Source organism: Coregonus lavaretus (genome assembly GCF_964263955.1).
Source record: "Coregonus lavaretus genome assembly, contig: HAP1_SCAFFOLD_128, whole genome shotgun sequence".
Taxonomy (NCBI): Eukaryota; Metazoa; Chordata; class Actinopteri; order Salmoniformes; family Salmonidae; genus Coregonus; species Coregonus lavaretus.
In genome coordinates, this window is record NW_028161895.1 from 21,525 (window position 1) to 43,048 (window position 21,524).

Below are 21,524 nucleotides of genomic sequence, written 5' to 3' on the forward strand. Positions count from 1 at the left end.
CAGCAGAATATTTATGTCTATAGACAACAGCAGAATATTTATGTCTATAGACAACAGCATAATATTTATGTCTATAGACAACAGCAGGATATTACTGTTTAAAGACAACAGCAGAATATTTATGTCTATAGACAACAGCAGAATATTTATGACTATAGACAACAGCAGAATATTTATGACTATAGACAACAGTAGAATATTTTTGTCTATAGACAACAGCAGAATATTTATGTCTAAAGACAACAGCAGAATATGATTGTCTATAGTCAACAGCAGAATATTTATGTCTATAGACAACAGCAGAATATTTATGTCTAAAGACAACAGCAGAATATTTATGTCTATAGACAACAGCAGAATATTTATGTCTATAGACAACAGCAGAATATTTATGTCTATAGACAACAGCAGAATATTTGTCTATAGACAACAGCAGAATATTTATGTCTAAAGACAACAGCAAAATATTTTTGTCTATAGACAGCAGCAGAATATTTATGTATAGACAACAGCAGTATATTTACGTCTATAGACAACAGCAGAATATTTATGTCTAAAGACAACACCAGAATATTACTGTCTAAAGACAACAGCAGAATATTTATGTCTATAGACAACAGCAGAATATTTATGTCTAAAGACAACAGCAGAATATTTATGTCTATAGTCAACAGCAGAACATTTATGTCTATAGACAACAGCAGAATATTTATGTCTAAAGACAACAGCAGAATATTTATGTCCATAGACAACAGCAGAATATTTATGTCTATAGACAACAGCAGAATATTTATGTCTATAGACAACAGCAGAATATTTATGTCTATAGACAACAGCAGAATATTTATGTCTAAATCAACAGCAGAATATTTATGTCTATAGACAACAGCAGAATATTACTGTCTAAAGACAACAGCAGAATATTCCTTGGAGTCTACAGACCAAAGCAGAATATTACTTTCTAAAAGCATTTAGACAGTAATGTTCTGCTGTTGTCTTTAGACTCCAGTAATATTCTGCCGTTGTCTTTAGACCAGTAATATTCTGCTGTTGCATTTAGACAATTATATTCGGATGTTGCATTTAGACAGTAATGTTCTGCTGTTGTCTTAAGACTCCAGTAATATTATATCGTTGTCTTCAGAATCCAGTAATATTCTGCCATTAGCTTTATACAACAATATTCTTCAGTTGTATTTAGACAGTAATATTCTGATGTTGTCTTTAGACAGCACGTTTATTTTTATCCTGTATCTCTCGACACATTCCTGAAAATAGTAATGGCCTCTAAACCTTACAGCTGTCTACTGGACCCTACTCCAACTAAACTACTGAAATAAATACTTCCTGTGCTTGGCCCTCCTATGTTGAACATAATAAATGGCTTCCCGTCCTCTGAATGTGTACCAAACTCACTAAAAGTGGCAGTAATAAATGGCTCCCTATCCACAGCTTTAGCCTCTCTTGAAAAGGCCATACCTTGAAATAAAACAATGTTCAGCCTATATCATATCTCCCATTCTCTCAAACATTTTAGAAAAAGTTGCTCAGCAATTTATTGCTTTCCTGAAGGCAAATAATGAATACGAAACTCTCCAGTCTGGTTTTATACCCACTCGTGAAGTGGTAAATTACCTTTTAATGGCGTCAGACCAAGGCTCTCTGTCTGTCCTTGTGCCTCTGACATCATCGATCACCACATTATTCTGGAGAGATTGGAAACCCTATTTGGTCTACATGGACAATCTTACTTATCGGAAAGATATCAGTTCGTCTCTGTGGATGGTTTGTCCTCTGATAAATCAATGATAAGTTTCAGTGTTCCTAAAGGTTCCGTTTAAGGACCGTTATTGTTTTCACTATATATTCTACCTCTTGGTGATGTCATTCAGAAACACAATGTCAACTTTCAGTGCTATGCAAACACACAGCTGAACATTTTGAAGCCCCAAAATTGCTGACCCTGGAAGCCTATGTTTCAGACATAAGGAAGTGGATGGCTGCAAATGTTTAACTTTTAAACTCGGACAAAACAGAGATGCAAGTTCTAGGTCCCAAGAAACAAAGATATGCTGTTTGATCTGACAATTAATCTTGATGGTTGTACAGTCGTCTCAAATAAAACTGGACCGCGGCGTTACTCTGGACCCTGATTTTTCTCTTGACGTACATATCAAAAAATGTTCAAGAGCATATTTTTTCCATCTTCGTAACCTTGCAAATATCAGTAACTTTTTGTCAAAAAATTCTGCAGAAAAGCTAATTCATGCTCTTGTCACTTCAAGATTAGACTACTGCAATGCTTTACTCTCTGGCTAGCCAGATAAAGCACTAAATACATTTCAGCTAGTGCTAAATATGTCTGTTAGAATCTTGACTTGATCATATTACTCCAGTGCTAGCCTCTCTACACTGGCTTCCTGTTAAGGCTAGGGCTGATTTCAAGGTTTTACTGCTAACCTACAAAGCATTACATAGGCTTGCTTCTACCTATGTCTCCGATTTGGTCCTGCCGTACATACCTACACGAACGCTACGGTCACAAGACGCAGACCTCCTCATTGGTAAGGTCAGTCTGTCCTATCCGGTGTAATTCTTCTGTCTTATCTGGTGTCCTGTGATCTAATGTGCAATCTTATCCCGGACCTGCACAAACACATTGATGTCAGACATGCACCTATTTTGTGTGTTTTTTCACATTGTTTGCAACTTAATTTGTACATAATGTTGCTGCTACCGTCTCTTATGACCGAAAAGAGCATCTGGACATGAGAACAGAGATTATCACCTTGAACTGGATGAATAATTGTTCTTTAATGAGTCGGACGAGAGGGATTTGCTCCAGACACCTGACAGGGCCCTCATCCCGTCATTCACAGTAGAAAGAAAAGGAGATATCGCAGAAGGAGATCGGGGTGCTTGGTAAGGAGCCGGCGACGAGTGGCTAATCTGCCTTTGCCATCGATACTATTGACCAATTTCCAATTGCTTGATAATAAAGTGGACGAACTACAGGCATGAAAATCCTACCAACGGGACTTTAAAAACTGTAATATCTTATGTTTCACCAAGTCGTGGCTGAACGAAGACATTAATAACATACAGCTGGCGGGTTATTCACTGTATCGGCAGGATAGAACAGCAGCCTCTGGTAAGACAAGGGGTGGCGGTCTATGTATATTTGTAAACAACAGCTTGTATACGATATCTAAGGAATTCTCAAGGTTTTGGTTGCCTGAGGTAGAGTATCTCTGTCACGGTTTCGGCCGAGGCTGCCTCTCTCCCTTGTTCGGGCAGGTTTCGGTGTTCGTCGTCTCCGGAATTCTAGCTGCCACCGTTGTATGTTCCATGTTTCCTGTTTGATTAGTTTTGTCTGTTAGCCACACCTGTCTTGTGTTATGTCTCATTAAGCACCCTATTTAGTTTCCTTGTTGTTAGTGTAGTGTTGTGTGTAATTGTTTCGTGTCAGGTGTTAGTGCGTTACCCGTGTTTCGGTACGCCAGCTACGATTAGCTTCCTCCTCGGTTGAGGAGAGTTTTTGCGCCCTGTGTTTGTGCGCTCGTGTTTGACGCCTGTGTGCGTCTGTTTGGCCTCTGGCCGTTTTTGGATTATTTTGCTCTCACTAGTAAAGTCTTGTTGGACTGTACATCTGCTTCTGCGCCTGATTCCACACCACACCATTTAAACACCGTGACAATCTCATGATAAACTGTAGACCACACTATCTACCAAGAGAGTTTTCATCTATATTCTACAGGACTGTTTATCTAGCACAGACTGGGCGGCAGGTAGCTTAGTGGGTAAGAGCGTTGTGCCAGTAACCGAAAGGTCGCTGGTTCTAATCCCCGAGCCGACTAGGTGAAAAATCTGTCGATGTGCCCTTAAGCAAGGCACTTAACCCTAATTGCTCCTGTAAGTCGCTCTGGATAAGAGCGTCTGCTAAATGACTAAAATGTAAAAAAAAAATGTAAAAAAATGTTCTGGGATTCTTCCGATGGCATTGAGGAGTACACCACAACAGTCACTAGCTTCATCAATAAGTTCATCGATGACGTTGTCCCCACAGTGACTGTATGTACATAACCCAACCAAAAGCCATGGATTACAGACAACATCAGCATTGATCTAAAGGGCAGAGCTGGCGCTTTCAAGGAGCGGGACTCTAACCCGGAAGCTTATAAGAAATCCCGCTATGCCCTCCGACGAACCATCAAACAGGCAAAGCGTCAATACAGGACTAAGATCAAACTCGTACTACACCGGCTCCGACGCTCGTCGGATGTGGCAGGGCTTGCAAACTATTACAGACTACAAAGGGAAGCACAGCCACGAGCTGCCCAGTGACACGAACCTACCAGATGAGCTAAATGACTTCTATGCTCGCTTCGAGGCAAGTAACACTGAAACATGCATGAGAGCATCAGCTGTTCCGGACGACTGTGTGATCACGCTCTCCGTAGCCAATGTGAGCAAGACCTTTAAACAGGTCAACATTCACAAGGCTGCAGGGCCAGATGGATTACCAGGATGTGTACTCCATGCGCTGACCAACTGGCAAGAGTCATCTCTGACATTTTCAAACTCACCCTGTCTGAGTCTGTAATACTAACATGTTTCAAGCAGACCACCATAGTCCCTGTGCCCAAGAACACTAAGGTAACCTGCCTAAATGACTATCGACCCGTAGCACTCACGGCTGTAGCCATGAAGTGCTTTGGCTCACATCAACACCATTATCCCAGAAACCCTAGACCCACTCTAATTTGCATACCGCCTCAACAGATCCATAGATGATGCAATCTCTATTGCGCTCAAAACTGCCCTTTCACACCTGGACAAAAGGAACACCTATGTGAGAATGCTATTCATTGACTACAGCTCAGCATTCAACACCATAGTGCCCTCAAAGCTCATCACTAAGCTAAGGACCCTGAGACTAAACACCTCCCTCTGCAACTGGATGCTGGACTTCCTGATGGGCCGCCCCCCAGGTGGTAAGGGTAGGTAACAACACATCTGCCACGCTGACCCTCAACACAGGGGCCCCTCAGGGGTGCGTGCTCAGTCCCCTCCTGTACTCCCTGTTCACTCATGACTGCATGGCCAGGCACGACTCCAACACCATCATTAAGTTTGCCGATGACACAACAGTGGTAGGCCTGATCACCGACAACGACGAGACAGCCTATGGGGAGGAGGTCAGAGACCTGGCCATGTGGTGCCAGGATAACAACCTCTCCCTCAACGCGATCAAGACAAAGGAGATGATTGTGGACTACAGGAAAAATAAGAGGGCCGAGCACGCCCCCATTCTCATCGACGGGGCTGTAGTGGAACAGGTTGAGAGCTTCAAGTGGTGTCCACATCACCAACAAACTAACATGGTCCAAGCACACCAAGACAGTCGTGAAGAGGGCACAACAAAACCTATTCCCCCTAAGGAGACTGAAAAGATTTGGCATGGGTCCTCAAAAGGTTCTACAGCTGCACCATCGAGAGCATCCTGACTGGTTGCATCACTGCCTGGTATGGCAACTGCTCGGCCTCCAACCGCAAGGCACTACAGAGGGTCGTGCGTACGGCCCAGTACATCACTGGGGCCAAGCTTCCTGCCATCCAGGACCTCAATACCGGGCGGTGTCAGAGGAAGGCCCTAAAAATTGTCAAAGACTCCAGCCACCCTAGTCATAGACTGTTCTCTCTGCTACCGCACGGCAAGCGGTACCGGTGCGCCAAGTCTATGTCCAAGAGGCTTCTAAACAGCTTCTACCCCCAAGCCATAAGACTCCTGAACATCTAATCAAATGGCTACCCGGACTATTTGCATTGCATTGCCCCCCCCCCGCCCCCCCCCCCCCCCCCTCTCTTTTATGCTGCTGCTACTCTCTGTTTATTATCTACGCATAGTCACTTTAATAACTCTATCTACATGTACATATTACCTCAATTACATCAACTAACCGGTGCCCCCGCACATTGACTCGGTACCGGTACCCCCCTGTATATAGCCTCGCTATTGTTATTTGTACTGCTGCTCTTTAATTATTTGTTACTTTTATTTCATATAATTCTATATTGTAATTTTTTTTTTTTTTTGGGGGGGGGGGTATTCTTTATTAAAACTGCATTGTTGGTTAAGGGCTTGTAAGTAAGCATTTCACTGTAAGGTCTACACCTGTTGTATTCGGCGCATGTGACAAATACAAATTGGTTTGATTTGACAGTGTCATAAAGTGTATTTTTTACAAGTTGTTTAAAATATAATGAAATAAACATTACATTTTAGTCATTTAGGAGATGCTATTATTCAGAGCGACTTAGTTAGTGAGTGCATACATATTTTTTTTAATGATTATTATATATTTTTCATACTAGCCCCCCGTGGGAAACGAACCCACAACCTGCTCTACCAACTGAGCTACATTTTACATTTTTACATTTATGTCATTTAGCAGACGCTCTTATCCAGAGCGACTTACAAATACTGTAGGTGCATTCACCTTATAGCCAGTGGGATAACCACTTTACAATGTTTTTTTGTTTTTTTTTTTGGGGGGGGGGTGGGGGGGGGGGGGTTGGAGTAAAGGGGGGGGGGGGGTAGAAGGATTACTTTATCCTATCCCAGGTATTCCTTAAAGAGGTGGGGTTTCAAATGTCTCCAGAAGGTGGTGAGTGACTCCGCTGTCCTGGCGTCGTGAGGGAGCTTGTTCCACCATTGGGGTGCCAGAGCGGCGAACAGTTTTGACTGGGCTGAGCGGGAACTATGCTTCCGCAGAGATAGGGGAGCCAGCAGGCCAGAGGTGGATGAACGCAGTGCCCTCGTTTGGGTGTAGGGACTGATCAGAGCCTGAAGGTACGGAGGTGCCGTTCCCCTCACAGCTCCGTAGGCAAGCACCATGGTCTTGTTGCAGTTGCGAGCTTCAACTGGAAGCCAGTGGAGTGTGCAGAGGAGCGGGGTGACGTGAGAGAACTTGGGAAGGTTGAACACCAGACGGGCTGCGGCATTCTGGATGAGTTGTAGGGGTTTAATGGCACAGGCAGGGAGCCCAGCCAACAGCGAGTTGCAGTAATCCAGACGGGAGATGACAAGTGCCTGGATTAGGACCTGTGCCGCTTCCTGTGTAAGGCAGGGTCGTACTCTCCGAATGTTGTAGAGCATGAACCTACAGGATCGGGTCACCGCCTTGATGTTAGCGGAGAACGACAGGGTGTTGTCCAGGGTCACGCCAAGGCTCTTCGCACTCTGGGAGGAGGACACAACAGAGTTGTCAACCGTGATGGCGAGATCATGGAACGGGCAGTCCTTCCGCGGGAGGAAGAGCAGCTCCGTCTTGCCGAGGTTCAGCTTGAGGTGGTGATCCGTCATCCATACTGATATGTCTGCCAGACATGCAGAGATGCGATTCGCCACCTGGTTATCAGAAGGGGGAAAGGAGAAGATTAGTTGTGTGTCATCAGCGTAGCAATGATAGGAGAGGCCATGTGAGGATATGACAGAGCCAAGTGACTTGGTGGATAGCGAGTATAGGAGAGGGCCTAGAACTGAGCCCTGGGGGACACCAGTGGTGAGAGCACGTGGTGCGGAGACAGCTTCTCGCCACGCCACTTGGTAGGAGCGACCAGTCAGGTAGGACGCAATCCAAGAGTGAGCCGCGCCGGAGATGCACAGCTCGGAGAGGGTGGAGAGGAGGATCTGATGGTTCACAGTATCAAAGGCAGCAGACAGGTCTAGAAGGACAAGAGCAGAGGAGAGAGAGTTAGCTTTAGCAGTGCGGAGAGCCTCTGTGACACAGAGAAGAGCAGTCTCAGTTGAATGACCAGTCTTGAAACCTGACTGGTTTGGATCAAGAAGGTCATTCTGAGAGAGATAGCAAGAGAGTTGGCTAAAGACGGCACGCTCAATAGTTTTGGAGAGAAAAGAAAGAAGGGATACTGGTCTGTAGTTGTTGACATCAGAGGGATCGAGTGTTGGTTTTTTGAGAAGGGGTGCAACTCTCGCTCTCTTGAAGACGGAAGGGACATAGCCAGCGGTCAAGGATGAGTTGATCAGCGAGGTGAGGTAAGGGAGAAGGTCACCGGAGATGGTCTGGAGAAGAGAGGAGGGGATAGGGTCAAGCGGGCAGGTTGTTGGGCAGCCTGTCGTCACAAGTCACAAGATTTTATCTGGAGAGAGAGGGGAGAAAGAAGTCAAAGCATAGGGTAGGGCAGTGTGAGCAGGACCAGCAGTGTCATTTGACTTAACAAACGAGGATCGGATGTCGTCAACCTTCTTTTCAAAATGGTTGACGAAGTCATCCACAGAGAGGGAGGAGGGGGGGGGGATTCAGCAGGGAGGAGAATGTGGCAAAGAGCTTCCTAGGGTTAGAGGCGGATGCTTGTTATTTAGAGTGGTAGAAAGTGGCCTTAGCAGCAGAAACAGATGAAGAAAATGTAGAGAGGAGGGAGTGAAAAGATGCCAGGTCTGCAGGGAGTCTAGTTTTCTTCCATTTCCGCTCAGCTGCCCGGAGCTCTGTTCTGTGAGCTCGCAATGAGTCATCAAGCCACGGAGCTGGAGGGGAGGACCGAGCCGGCCGGGAGGATAGGGGACATAGAGAGTCAAAGGATGCAGAAAGGGAGGAGAGGAGGGTTGAGGAGGCAGAATCAGGAGATTGGAGGGAGAAGGAATGAGCAGAGGGAAGAGATGATAGGATGGAAGAGGAGAGAGTAGCGGGAGAGAGAGAGCGAAGGTTGCGACGGCGCATTACCATCTGTGTAGGGGCAGAGTGAGTAGTGTTGGAGGAGAGGGAGAGAGAAAAGGATACAAAGTAGTGGTCGGAGACTTGGAGGGGAGTTGCAGTGAGATTAGTAGAAGAACAGCATCTAGTAAAGATGAGGTCAAGCGTATTGCCTGCCTTGTGAGTAGGGGGGGACGGTGAGAGGGTGAGGTCAAAAGAGGAGAGGAGTGGAAAGAAGGAGAAAGAGAAATGAGTCAAATGTAGACGTAGGGAGGTTGAAATCCCCCAGAACTGTGAGGGGTGAGCCATCCTCAGGAAAGGAACTTATCAAGGCGTCAAGCTCATTGATGAACTCTCCAAGGGAACCTGGAGGGCGATAGATGACAAGGATATTAAGCTTAAATGGGCTAGTGACTGTGACAGCATGGAATTCAAATGAGGAGCCAGACAGATGGGTCAGGGGAAAAATTGAGAATGTCCACTTGGGAGAGATGAGGATTCCTGTGCCACCACCCCGCTGACCAGATGCTCTCGGGGTATGCGAGAACACATGGTCAGACGACGAGAGAGCAGCAGGAGTAGCAGTGTTTTCAGTTGTAATCCATGTTTCCGTCAGCGCCAAGAAGTCGAGGGACTGGAGGGTAGCATAGGCTGGGATGAAGTCTGCCTTGTTGGCAGCAGAACGGCAGTTCCAGAGGCTGCCTGAGACCTGGAACTCCACGTGGGTCGTGCGTGCAGGGACCACCAGGTTAGAGAGGCAGCAGCCACGCGGTGTGAGGCGTTTGTGTAGCCTGTGCGGAGAGGAGAGAACAGGGATAGGCAGAGGCATAGTTGACAGGCTGCAGCAGTTGGCTACAATAATGCAGAGGAGATCGGAATAAAATGAACTAAACATCTGGGAAAGGAGAGAGCGGGGCCTCCCTCACCACAACTCCCAAATATAACTCTCCCAACTTCCACCTCAGAAACTATAATTGTTGTAAACTACAGCGGTTCAATGTTTTCTAGGAATAGACTAACCTAGTTTATTCAGCTAGCTAACTAGGTGCAGTATTATTCCGTGAAAAACGTCCGGGCACCTCGTCATAAGACTCCACAGCCAGCTAGCATGCCGGTCTCCAACAGCAGGGTTTAGCACCAATACTCAGCCACAACAATCAATCAATCAATCAATCAATTTTATTTTATATAGCCCTTCTTACATCAGCTAATATCTCGAAGTGCTGTACAGAAACCCAGCCTAAAACCCCAAACAGCTAGTAATGCAGGTGTAGAAGCACGGTGGCTAGGAAAAACTCCCTAGAAAGGCGAAAACCTAGGAAGAAACCTAGAGAGGAACCAGGCTATGAGGGGTGGCCAGTCCTCTTCAACAACCACCAGTGTATCAACACACAAGCAGATCGTCCGTGTCTAACATTGTGGGTTAGTCCCGACAGCTTGAGCGAGTCCGTCGTCAACTTATTCAGCCAGTTAGTTAGCTAGAATAGTTAGCAAACTAGCTAGCCATTGCTTTCAGACAAAGAAGAACCCCTCCTTTCACGGCACGAACACACAGAGAGAGCCAAACTAACGTTAACTAGTCACCCATGTCCCGAATTCCTTGAGCGACTCGGGCTATCAATATGTAAAAAACAAAACACAAGTGTAGGTTATGACTTACCCCTAGCAGCTACTGTTAGCTAGCCAAGTGCAAAGCTAGCTACTGAATTGACTCAGCCAGTTCGCGTCTGTTCGCTCGGTCGTTCCAGCTATTGTTTACAAGTAGCTATCCAGGTTGCAACAAGCTTGCTAATTTTCGAGCACAGTAGCCACTTGCTGCCTAACGTTAACGGTTCAGACAATGAGGTTAGAAAACAGCTGAATGGTAGGCAATTATTGTATGTAATTATTGTAGGCAGCCAGCTGGCTTAATTACAGGCACTCTCAGGCGTGAAACAATTATACCGTTGCTAATAGCTACTCGCCAGCTAGTCTAGGTGGTGAGTTAGCTAGCTACATCCCTGCCGGCCATTCCCTCCCCTACCCTGGACGACCCTGGGCCAATTGTGCAACGCCCCTTGGGTCTCCCGGTCGCAGCCGGCTACGACAGAGCCTGGATTCAAACCAGGATCTCTAGTGGCACAGCTAGCACTGCGATGCAGTGCCTTAGACCACTGCACCCCTCAGGAGGACTGTAAATAATTAATTACAACAAAAACAAAGGACTTAAGAAACAAACTTTTAAACGAAAGGAAACTTCTTGGCAGGGAAAAATACATTTTAATAAATGTGGGTTTTGACACACTTATGTAGGTGTCATAATAAGCCATAAAATAACTAAATATGTGTCACAACAGGTGTAAATATATGGGTCATGGCAGTGTTATGACCATATTATGACAGGTTATGACAAGTTATGTCAGCTGTTATAAACATTATGACATGGTTATGACCGTGTTATGACGCTGGGTGTCAAGTACAGGATACTACCCTCCACAACATAACCTTCAAACCTACAACCTGATTTTGGACAACATTACCTGGAAGGATTCTGGAAGGATTTTTATTACTAAGGATTCTTACTGCCAAGGACTATCCAGCAACCTTTCTGACAAACCAGCAACCAGCAAAGAAGCACAACAGAAATCCGAAAATATCATCCAACCTGGAACTAAGTAATGTTCAGTCTGAAGCTACTTCGAAATCCTAGAAGGAAAAGAACATTCAAATAATATCTACAGTGAGGGAAAAAAGTATTTGATCCCCTGCTGATTTTGTACGTTTGCCCACTGACAAAGAAATGATCAGTCTATAATTTTAATGGTAGGTTTATTTGAACAGTGAGAGACAGAATAAAAACTAAAAAATGTTATAAATTGATTTGCATTTTAATGAGGGAAATAAGTATTTGACCCCCTCTCAATCAGAAAGATTTGCAATGATAATGAGAACCGTGAGGAATCAGCCCAGAACTACACGGGAGGATCTTGTCAATGATCTCAAGGCAGCTGGGACCATAGTCACCAAGAAAACAATTGGTAACATACTACGCCGTGAAGGACTGAAATCCTGCAGCGCCCGCAAGGTCCCCCTGCTCAAGAAAGCACTTTATTTTTTATTTTATTTTATTTCACCTTTATTTAACCAGGTAAGCCAGTTGAGAACAAGTTCTCATTTACAACTGCGACCTGGCCAAGATAAAGCAAAGCAGTGCGATAAAAACAACACAGAGTTACATATGGGGTAAAAAACATAAAGTCAAAAATACAACATAAAATATATATACAGTGTGTGCAAATGTAGCAAGTTATGGAGGTAAGGCAATAAATAGGCTATAGTGCAAAATAATTACAATAGTATTAACACTGAAATGCTAGATGTGCAAGAGATTATGTGCAAATAGAGATACTGGGGTGCAAAAGAGCAAAATAAATAACAATATAGGGATGAGGTAGTTGGGTGGGCTAATTTCAGATGGGCTGTGTACAGGTGCAGTGATCGGTAAGGTGCTCTGACAACTGATGCTTAAAGTTAGTGAGGGAGATAAGCGTCTCCAGCTTCAGAGATTTTTGCAATTCGTTCCAGTCATTGGCAGCAGAGAACTGGAAGGAATGGCGGCCAAAGGAGGTGTTGGCTTTGGGAATGACCAGTGAGATATACCTGCTGGAGCGCAGACTACGGGTGGGTGCTGCTATGGTGACCAATGAGCTAAGATAAGGCGGGGATTTGCCTAGCAGTGATTTATAGATGGCCTGGAGCCAGTGGGTTTGACGACGAACATGTAGTGAGGACCAGCCAACAAGAGCGTACAGGTCACAGTGGTGGGTAGGGTATGGGGCTTTGGAGAGAAAACGGATGGCACTGTGATAGACTACATCCAATTTGCTGAGTAGAGTGTTGGAGGCTATTTTGTAAATGACATCGCCGAAGTCAAGGATCGGTAGGATAGTCAGTTTAACGAGGGCATGTTTGGCAGCATGAGTGAAGGAGGCTTTGTTGCGAAATAGGAAGCCGATTCTAGATTTAACTTTGGATTGGAGATTCTTTATGTGAGTCTGGAAGGAGAGTTTACAGTCTAACCAGACACCTAGGTATTTGTAGTTGTCCACATACTCTAGGTCAGACCCGTCAAGAGTGGTGATTCTAGTCGGGTGGGCGGGTGCCAGCAGCGTTCGATTGAAAAGCATGCATTTAGTTTTACTAGTGTTTAAGAGCAGTTGGAGGATACTGAAGGAGTGTTGTATGGCATTGAAGCTCGTTTGGAGGTTTGTTAACACAGTGTCCAATGAAGGGCCAGATGTATACAAAATGGTGTCGTCTGCGTAGAGGTGGATCTGAGAGTCACCAGCAGCAAGAGCGACATCATTGATATACACGGAGAAAAGTGTCGGCCCAAGAATTGAACCCTGTGGCACCCCCATAGAGACTGCCATAGGTCCAGACAACAGGCCCTCCGATTTGACACACTGAACTCTATCTGAGAAGTAGTTGGTGAACCAGGCGAGGCAGTCATTTGAGAAACCAAGGCTATTTTGTCTGCCAATAAGAATGCGGTGGTTGACAGAGTTGAAAGCCTTGGCCAGGTCGATGAAGACGACTGCACAGTACTGTCTATTATCAATCGCGGTTATAATATCGTTTAGGACCTTGAGCGTGGCTGAAGTGCACCCATGACCAGCTCGGAAACCGGATTGCATAGCGGAGAAGGTACGGTGGTATTCGAAATGGTCGGTGATCTGTTTGTTAACTTGGCTTTCAAATACTTTCGAAAGGCAGGGCAGGATGGATATAGGTCTGTAGCAGTTTGGATCTAGAGTGTCACCCCCTTTGAAGAGGGGGATGACCGCGGCAGCTTTCCAATCTCTGGGGATCTCAGACGTTATGAAAGAGAGGTTGAACAGACTAGTAATAGGGGTTGCGACAATTTCGGCGGCTAGTTTTAGAAAGAAAGGGTCCAGATTGTCTAGCCCAGCTGATTTGTAGGGGTCCAGATTTTGCAGCTCTTTCAAAACGTCAGCTGTCTGAATTTGTGTGAAGGAGAAGCGGGGGGGGCATGGGCAAGTTTCAGCGGAGGGTGCAGAGTTGGTGGCCGGGGTAGTGGTAGCCAGATGGAAAGCATGGCCAGCTGTAGCAAAATGCTTGTTGAAATTCTCGATTATTGTAGATTTATCGGTGGTGATAGTGTTTCCTAGCCTCAGTGCAGTGGGCGACTGGGAGGAAGTGCTCTTATTCTCCATGGACTTTACAGTGTCCCAAAACTTTTTGGAGTTAGTGCTACAGGATGCAAATTTCTGTTTGAAAAAGTTTGCCTTTGCTTTCCTGACTGCTTGTGTATATTGGTTCCTAACTTCCCTGAAAAGTTGCATATCGCGGGGGCTATTTGATGCTAATGCAGTACGCCACAGGATGTTTTTGTGCTGGTCAAGGGCAGTCAAGTCTGAGGAGAACCAGGGGCTATATCGGTTCTTAGTTCTGTATTTTTTGAATGGGGCATGTTTATTTAAGATTGAGAGGAAATTACTTTTAAGGAACAACCAGGCATCCTCTACTGACGGAATGAGATCTATATCCATCCAGGATACCTGGGCCAGGTCAATTAGGAAGGTCTGCTCGCTAAAGTGTTTTAGGGAGCGTTTGACAGTGATGAGGGGTGGTCGTTTGACCGCGGACCCGTTACGGACGCAGGCAATAAGGCAGTGATCGCTGAGATCCTGGTTGAAGACAGCTGAGGTGTATTTAGAGGGTATGTTAGTCAGGATGATATCTATGAGGGTGCCCATGTTTACGGATTTAGGGTTGTACCTGGTGGGTTCGTTGATAATTTGCGTGAGGTTGAGGGCATCTAGTTTGGATTGTAGGATGGCCGGGGTATTAAGCATATCCCAATTTAGGTCACCAAGCAGTACGAACTCTGAGGATAAATGGGGGGCAATCAATTCACATATGGTGTCCAGGGCACATCTGGGGGCTGAGGGGGGTCTGTAGCAAGCGGCAACAGTGAGACATATACATGCCTGTCTGAAGTTTGCCAATGAACATCTGAATGATTAGTGGAGAACTGGGTGAAAGTGTTGTGGTCAGATGAGACCAAAATGGAGCTCTTTGGCATCAACTCAACTCAACTCGCCGTGTTTGGAGGAGGAGGAATGCTGCCTATGACCCCAAGAACACCATCCCCACCGTCAAACATGGAGGTGGAAACATTATGCTTTTGGGGGTGTTTTCCTGCTAAGGGGACAAGACAACTTCACCGCATCAAAGGGACGATGGACAGGGCCATGTATCGTCAAATCTTGGGTGAGAACCTCCTTCCCTCAGCCAGGGCATTGAAAATGGGTCGTGGATGGGTATTCCAGCATGACAATAACCCAAAACACACGGCCAAGGCAACAAAGGAGTGGCTCAAGAAGAAGCACATTAAGCTGAACCTCGGCAAGACGGAGCTGCTCTTCCTCCCGGGGAAGGACTGCCCGTTCCATGATCTTGCCATCACGGTTGACAACTCCGTTGTGTCCTCCTCCCAGAGTGCGAAGAGACTTGGCATGACCCTGGACAACACCCTGTCGTTCTCCGCTAACATCAAGGCGGTGACCCGATCCTGTAGGTTCATGCTCTACAACATTCGGAGAGTATGACCCTGCCCTACACAGGAAGCGGCACAGGTCCTAATCCAGGCACTTGTCATCTCCCGTCTGGATTACTGCAACTCGCTGTTGGCTGGGCTCCCTGCCTGTGCCATTAAACCCCTACAACTCATCCAGAATGCCGCAGCCCGTCTGGTGTTCAACCTTCCCAAGTTCTCTCACGTCACCCCGCTCCTCCGCACACTCCACTGGCTTCCAGTTGAAGCTTGCATCTGCTACAAGACCATGGTGCTTGCCTACGGAGCTGTGAGGGGAACGGCACCTCCGTACCTTCAGGCTCTCATCAGTCCCTACACCCAAACGAGGGCATTACGTTCATCCACCTCTGGCCTGCTGGCCCCCTACCTCTGCGGAAGCACAGTTCCCGCTCAGCCCAGTCAAAACTGTTCGCTGCTCTGGCACCCCAATGGTGGAACAAGCTCCTTCACGACGCCAGGACAGCGGAGTCACTCACCACCTTCCGGAGACACTTGAAACCCCACCTCTTTAAGGAATACCTGGGATAGGATAGAGGAATCCTTCTACCCCCCTTACCCCACCCCAAAGAAAGAAAGAAAAAAAACATTTGTAAAGTGGTTATCCCACTGGCTATAAGGTGAATGCACCAATTTGTAAGTCGCTCTGGATAAGAGCGTCTGCTAAATGACGTAAATGTAAATGTATTGTCTACTGTCCTGTTACTGCAGTCTACTGTCCTGTTACTACAGTCTACTGTACTGTTACTGCAGTCTACTGTCCTGTTTCTGCAGTCTACTGTCTTGTTACTACAGTCTACTGTCCTGTTACTGCAGTCTACTGTCCTGTTACTGCAGTCTACTGTCCTGTTACTACAGTCTACTGTACTGTTACTACTTTCTACTTTACTGTTACTGCAGTCTACTGTCCTGTTACTGCAGTCTACTGTCCTGTTACTACAGTCTACTGTACTGTTACTGCAGTCTACTGTTGTATTACTACAGTCTACTGTCCTGTTACTGCAGTCTACTGTCCTGTTACTACAGTCTACTGTCCTGTTACTGCAGTCTACTGTCCTGTTACTACAGTCTACTGTCCTGTTACTACAGTCTACTGTCCTGTTGCTACAGTCTACTGTCCTGTTACTACAGTCTACTGCACTGTTACTGCAGTCTACTGTCCTGTTACTAGAGTCTACTGTCATGTTACTAGTCTACTGTCCTGTTACTACAGTCTACTGCACTGTTACTGCAGTCTACTGTCCTGTTACTAGAGTCTACTGTCATGTTACTAGTCTACTATTCTGTTACTGCAGTCTACTGTCCTGTTACTGCTGTCTACTGTACTGTTACTACAGTCTACTGTCCTGTTACTACAGTCTATGGTACTGTTACTACAGTCTACTGTCCTGTTACTACAGTCTACTGTACTGTTACTACAGTCTACTGTCCTGTTACTGCAGTCTACTGTCATGTTACTACAGTCTACTGTACTGTTACTACAGTCTACTGTCCTGTTACTGCAGTCTACTGTCCTGTTACTGCAGTCTACTGTCCTGTTACTACAGTCTACTGTCCTGTTACTACACTATACTGTCCTGTTACTACAGTCTACTGTCCTGTTACTACACTATACTGTACTGTTACTGCAGTCTACTGTCCTGTTACTACAATCTACTGTCCTGTTACTACAGTCTACTGTACTGTTACTGCAGTCTACTGTCCTGTTACTACAGTCTAATGTCCTGTTACTATAGTCTACTATCCTGTTACTGCAGTCTACTGTACTGTTACTGCAGTCTACTATCCTGTTACTGCAGTCTACTGTACTGTTACTGCAGTCTACTGTCCTGTTACTGCAGTCTACTGTCCTGTTACTAGTCTACTGTCCTGTTACTACAGTCTACTGTCCTGTTACTACAGTCTACTGTCCTGTTACTGCAGTCTACTGTCCTGTTACTGCAGTCTACTGTTCTGTTACAACAGTCTACTGTCCTGTTACTAGTCTACTATTCTGTTACTACAGTCTACTGTCCTGTTACTATAGTCTACTGTCCTGTTACTACAGTCTACTGTACTATTACTACAGTCTACTGTCCTGTTACTGCAGTCTACTGTCATGTTACTACAGTCTACTGTCCTGTTACTACAGTCTACTTTACTGTTACTGCAGTCTACTGTCATGTTACTACAGTCTACTGTCCTGTTACTACAGTCTACTGCCTTTTTACTACAGTCTACTGTCATGTTACTACAGTCTACTGTCCTGGTACTGCAGTCTACTGTCTTGTTACTACAATCTACTGTCCTGTTACTACAGTCTACTGTCCTGTTACTACACTATACTTTACTGTTACTGCAGTCTACTGTCCTGTTACTACAGTCTACTGTCCTGTTACTGCAGTCTATTGTCCTGTTACTGCAGTCTGCTGTCCTTTTACTACAGTCTACTGTCCTGTTACTAGTCTACTGTCCTGTTACTACAGTCTACTGTCCTGTTACTACAGTCTACTGTCTTGTTACTACAGTCTACTGTCCTGTTACTACATTATACTGTCCTGTTACTACAGTCTACTGTACTGTTACTACAGTCTACTGTCCTGTTACTACAGTCTACTCTCCTATTGCTACAGTCTACCGTCCAGTAACTAGTCTACTATTCTGTTACTATAGTCTACTGTCCTGTTACTGCAGTCTACTGTCCTGTTACTACAGTCTACTGTATTGTTACTACAGCTACTGTCCTGTTACTACAGTCTACTGTACTGTTACTACAGTCTACTGTCCTGTTACTACAGTCTACTGTCCTGTTACTGCAGTCTACTGTCATGTTACTACAGTGTACTGTACTGTTATAGCAGTCTACTGTCCTGTTACTACAGGCTACTGTCCTGTTACTACAGTCTACTGTCCTGTTACTGCAGTCTATTGTCATGTTACTGCTTTCTACTGTCCTGATACTGCAGTCTACTCTCCTGTTACTGCTGTCTACTGTCCTGTTACTAGTCTACTATTCTGTTACTACAGTCTACTGTCCTGTTACTGCAGTCTACTGTCCTGTTACTACAGGCTACTGTCCTGTTACTACAGTCTACTGTCCTGTTACTACAGTCTACTGTCCTGTTACTACAGTCTACTGTCCTGTTACTACAGTCTATGGTATTGTTACTATAGTCTACTGTCCTGTTACTACAGTCTACTGTCCTGTTAATACAGTCTACTGTACTGTTACTACAGTCTACTGTCCTGTTACTACAGTCTACTGTACTGTTACTACAGTCTACTGTCCTGTTACTGCAGTCTACTGTCATGTTACTACAGTCTACTGTCCTGTTACTACAGTCGACTTTACTGTTACTGCAGTCTACTGTCCTGTTACTACAGTCTACTGTCCTGTTACTACACTATACTGTACTGTTACTGCAATCTACTGTCCTGTTACTACAATCTACTGTCCTGTTACTACAGTCTACTGTACTGTTACTGCAGTCTACTTTTCTGTTACTACAGTCTAATGTCCTGTTACTGCAGTCTACTATCCTGTTACTGCAGTCTACTGTACTGTTACTGCAGTCTACTGTCACATTACTGCAGTCTACTGTCCTGTTACTAGTCTACTGTCCTGTTACTACAATCTACTGTCCTTTTACTACAGTCTACTGTCCTGTTACTGCAGTCTACTGTCCTGTTACTACAGTCTATGGTATTGTTACTATAGTCTACTGTCCTGTTACTACAGTCTACTGTCCTGTTAATACAGTCTACTGTACTGTTACTACAGTCTACTGTCCTGTTACTACAGTCTACTGTACTGTTACTACAGTCTACTGTCCTGTTACTGCAGTCTACTGTCATGTTACTACAGTCTACTGTCCTGTTACTACAGTCGACTTTACTGTTACTGCAGTCTACTGTCCTGTTACTACAGTCTACTGTCCTGTTACTACACTATACTGTACTGTTACTGCAATCTACTGTCCTGTTACTACAATCTACTGTCCTGTTACTACAGTCTACTGTACTGTTACTGCAGTCTACTGTCCTGTTACTACAGTCTAATGTCCTGTTACTGCAGTCTACTATCCTGTTACTGCAGTCTACTGTACTGTTACTGCAGTCTACTGTCATGTTACTGCAGTCTACTGTCCTGTTACTAGTCTACTGTCCTGTTACTACAATCTACTGTCCTTTTACTACAGTCTACTGTCCTGTTACTGCAGTCTACTGTCCTGTTACTGCAGTCTACTGTCCTGTTACTACGGTCTACTGTCCTGTTACTAGTCTACTATTCTCTTACTACAGTCTACTGTCCTGATACTACAGTCTACTGTCCTGTTACTGCAGTCTACTGTCATGTTACTACAGTCTACTGTCCTGTTACTACAGTCGACTTTACTGTTACTGCAGTCTACTGTCCTGTTACTACAGTCTACTGTCCTGTTACTACACTATACTGTACTGTTACTGCAATCTACTGTCCTGTTACTACAATCTACTGTCCTGTTACTACAGTCTACTGTACTGTTACTGCAGTCTACTGTCCTGTTACTACAGTCTAATGTCCTGTTACTGCAGTCTACTATCCTGTTACTGCAGTCTACTGTACTGTTACTGCAGTCTACTGTCATGTTACTGCAGTCTACTGTCCTGTTACTAGTCTACTGTCCTGTTACTACAATCTACTGTCCTTTTACTACAGTCTACTGTCCTGTTACTGCAGTCTACTGTCCTGTTACTGCAGTCTACTGTCCTGTTACTACGGTCTACTGTCCTGTTACTAGTCTACTATTCTCTTACTACAGTCTACTGTCCTGATACTACAGTCTACTGTCCTGTTACTGCAGTCTACTGTCCTGTTACTGCAGTCTACTGTCATGTTACTACAGTCTACTGTCCTGTTACTACAGTCTACTGTACTGTTACTACAGTCTACTGTCCTGGTACTGCAGTCTACTGTCTTGTTACTACAATCTACTCTCCTGTTACTACAGTCTACTGTCCTGTTACTGCAGTCTACTGTCCTGTTACTACAGTCTACTGTCCTGTTACTACACTATACTGTACTGTTACTGCAGTCTACTGTCCTGTTACTACAGTCTACTGTCCTGTTACTGCAGTCTATTGTCCTGTTACTGCAGTCTGCTGTCCTGTTACTACAGTCTACTGTCATGTTACTAGTCTACTGTCCTGTTACTACAGTCTACTGTACTGTTACTGCAGTCTACTGTTGTATTACTACAGTCTACTGTCCTGTTACTACAGTCTACTGTCCTGTTACTACAGTCTACTGTACTGTTACTACAGTCTACTGTCCTGTTACTGCAGTCTACTGTCATGTTACTACAGTCTACTGTACTGTTACTACAGTCTACTGTCCTGTTACTGCAGTCTACTGTCCTGTTACTGCAGTCTACTGTCCTGTTACTACAGTCTACTGTCCTGTTACTACACTATACTGTCCTGTTACTACAGTCTACTGTCCTGTTACTACACTATACTGTACTGTTACTGCAGTCTACTGTCCTGTTACTACAATCTACTGTCCTGTTACTACAGTCTACTGTACTGTTACTGCAGTCTACTGTCCTGTTACTACAATCTACTGTCCTGTTACTACAGTCTACTGTACTGTTACTGCAGTCTACTGTCATGTTACTGCAGTCTACTGTCCTGTTACTAGTCTACTGTCCTGTTACTACAATCTACTGTCCTTTTACTACAGTCTACTGTCCTGTTACTGCAGTCTACTGTCCTGTTACTGCAGTCTACTGTCCTGTTACTACGGTCTACTGTCCTGTTACTAGTCTACTATTCTCTTACTACAGTCTACTGTCCTGATACTACAGTCTACTGTCCTGTTACTGCAGTCTACTGTCCTGTTACTGCAGTCTACTGTCATGTTACTACAGTCTACTGTCCTGTTACTACAGTCTACTGTACTGTTACTACAGTCTACTGTCCTGGTACTGCAGTCTACTGTCTTGTTACTACAATCTACTCTCCTGTTACTACAGTCTACTGTCCTGTTACTGCAGTCTACTGTCCTGTTACTACAGTCTACTGTCCTGTTACTACACTATACTGTACTGTTACTGCAGTCTACTGTCCTGTTACTACAGTCTACTGTCCTGTTACTGCAGTCTATTGTCCTGTTACTGCAGTCTGCTGTCCTGTTACTACAGTCTACTGTCATGTTACTAGTCTACTGTCCTGTTACTACAGTCTACTGTACT